This window comes from Myotis brandtii, unplaced genomic scaffold, assembly GCF_000412655.1.
Source record: "Myotis brandtii unplaced genomic scaffold, ASM41265v1 scaffold40, whole genome shotgun sequence".
Taxonomy (NCBI): Eukaryota; Metazoa; Chordata; class Mammalia; order Chiroptera; family Vespertilionidae; genus Myotis; species Myotis brandtii.
Window position 1 is genome coordinate 2373258 of NW_005365372.1, and position 2646 is coordinate 2375903.

Sequence of the window (2646 nt, forward strand, 5' to 3'; positions counted from 1 at the left end):
TTTTTCTGTTTTTGTTCATTTTATACATATTTTTTGGTTGATTTTTCTTTGTTAAATGGCATTTAAATATATAAAATAAATATCAAAAATGCAAATCTTTTTTTTTTACTATGGTTGCAAATATCAAAAAAAAATTATGAATATTTCTATATGTGACACGGCACCAGAGTTAAGTTAGGGTTTTTCAAAATTTTGACACGCCGAGCTCAAAAGGTTCGCCATCACTACCCTAGGAGCTGTATCAGTAAAGATATTGCTACGACATATGTCTGATATTTTGCTGTTCATGGAGTCTTCTAACATTTTTATGGTTTCCCATCTTACATTTAAGTCCTTTAACCATTTTGAGTTCATTTTTGTGTATGGTGTAAGTTGGTGATCTAGTTTCATTTTTTTGCATGTATCTGACCAATTTTCCCAGCACCATTCATTGAAAAGACTGTCTTGACTCTATTGTATACTTTTGCCTCCTTTGTCAAATATTAATTGAGTATAATGGCTTGGGTCCATTTCTGAATCCTCTATTCTGTTCCATTGGTCTATATGTCTGTTCTTGTGGCAGTACCAGGCAGTTTTGAGAATGGGGGCTGTGTTATAAAGCTTGATATCTGGTATTGTGATCCCTCCAACTTTGTTCTTCTTTCTCAGGATTGCTGTGGCTATTTGAGGTCTTTTTTTAATTCCTGATAAATTTTTGGAGAGTTTGCTCTAGGTTTATGAAATATGCTATTGATATTTTAATGAGGATTGCTCTAATCTATAAATTGCTTTGGTAGGTATAGACAGTTTAATGATGTTGATTCTACCAATCCTTGAGCACGATATGTTCTTCCACCTGTTTCTGTCTTCCTCTATCTCTTTTTTCAGCATCCTATAGTTTTCAGAGTAGAGGTCATTTACCTCCTTTGTGAAGTTTATTCCTAGGTATCTTAAATTTTTTGTTGCACTGTTAAATTGGATTGTTTTTTTTACTTTCTCTTTCTGTGAGTTCATTATTGGTGTATAAAAAAGCCATAGACTGTGGGTGTTAATTTTGTATTCTACTAAGTTGTGGAATTTATTTATTAAGTCTAGTAGTTTTTTGATGGAGTCCTTGGGGTTTTTATGTACAATATCATGTCATCCGCAAATAATGACAGTATTAATTCTTCTTTTCCAATTTGGATGCCTTTTATTTATTTTTCTTGTCTGATCACTATGGCTAGCACTTCCACTACTATGTCGAACAGGAGTCATGAAAGTGGGCATCCCTGCCTTGTTACTGTTCTTAGGGGAAATGGATTTAGTTTTTGCCCATTGCATATGATGTTGCCTTTAGGTTTGTCATAGAAGGCTTTTATTATGTTGAGGTATGATCCCTCTATTCCCACTTTACTGAGAGTTTTTATCAAGAAAGGGTGTAGGATTTTGTCAAATGCTTTTTCTGCACCGATTCATATGATTATGTGATTTGTATCTCTAATTTTGTTTATGTGATGTATCGCATTTATTGATTTGAGGATATTGTACCATCCTCATAACCCCAGAATAAATTCTGCTTGGTCATGGCATATGATCTTTCTAATGTAATGCTGGATCTGATTTGCTAGAATTTTGTTGAGGATTTTAGCATCTATGTTCATCAAGGATATTGGCCTGTAGTTCTCTTTCTTTATGATGTCTTTATGTGATTTTGGAATTAGGGTAATATTGGCTTCATAAAAAGAGCTTGGAAGTGTGCCTTCCTCTTGAATTTTTTGAAATAGTCTGAGAAGGTTTTAGTTCTTCTTTGAATGTTTGGTAAAACTCCCCTGTAAATCAGTCCGGACAAGGGTCTTTGTTTGCTGGAAGATTTTGATTACTGCTTCAATTTCTTTTGTAGTTATCAGCCTATTCGGAGTGTTTTTTTTATTCTTCCTGACTGAGTTTTGGAAGCTTGTATTTTTCTAAGAATATGTCCATTTTGTTTAGGTTGTCCAGTTGGTTATTATAGAGTTGTTCATAGCATTATTTGATAATCCTTTCTATTTCAGTGGGGTTAGTTGTTACTTCGCCTCTTTCATTTCTGAATTTTCTAATTTGGGTCCTCTCTCTTTACTTCTTGGTGAGCCTGGCTAGAGGTTCATCAATCTTTTTTATCCTTTCAAAGAACCAGCTCTTGGTTTTATTGATCTTTTCTATTATTTTTTTAGTCTCTATGTCATTTATTTCTGCTCTGATCTTTATTATTTCCTTCCTTCTGCTTACTCTGAGATTTTCTTATTGCTCTCTTTCTAATTCTTTGAGTTGTACACTTAGATAATTTATTACCATTTTTTCTTATTTTTTGAGGTAGGCCTGTAGAGCTATGAACTTCACTCTTAAGACTGCTTTCACTGTGTCCCATAGATTTTGTATTGTTGTGTTTTCATTGTTGCTTGTTACCAGGATGCTTTTTATTTCTTCTTTGGTCTCTTTGGTAACCCGATAATTGTTTAATAGCATTATATTTAGCCTCCAAGTGTTTGATATTTTTCATTGTTTTTATTTTAGTTGATATCTAATTTCATGTCATTGTGATCTGAGAAGATGCTTGATATGATTTCTATCTGCTTGAATTTGAAGAGACTTTGCCTGTACACAATATGTGGTCTGTCTTTGAAAATGTCCAGTGTGCACTTGAGAAGA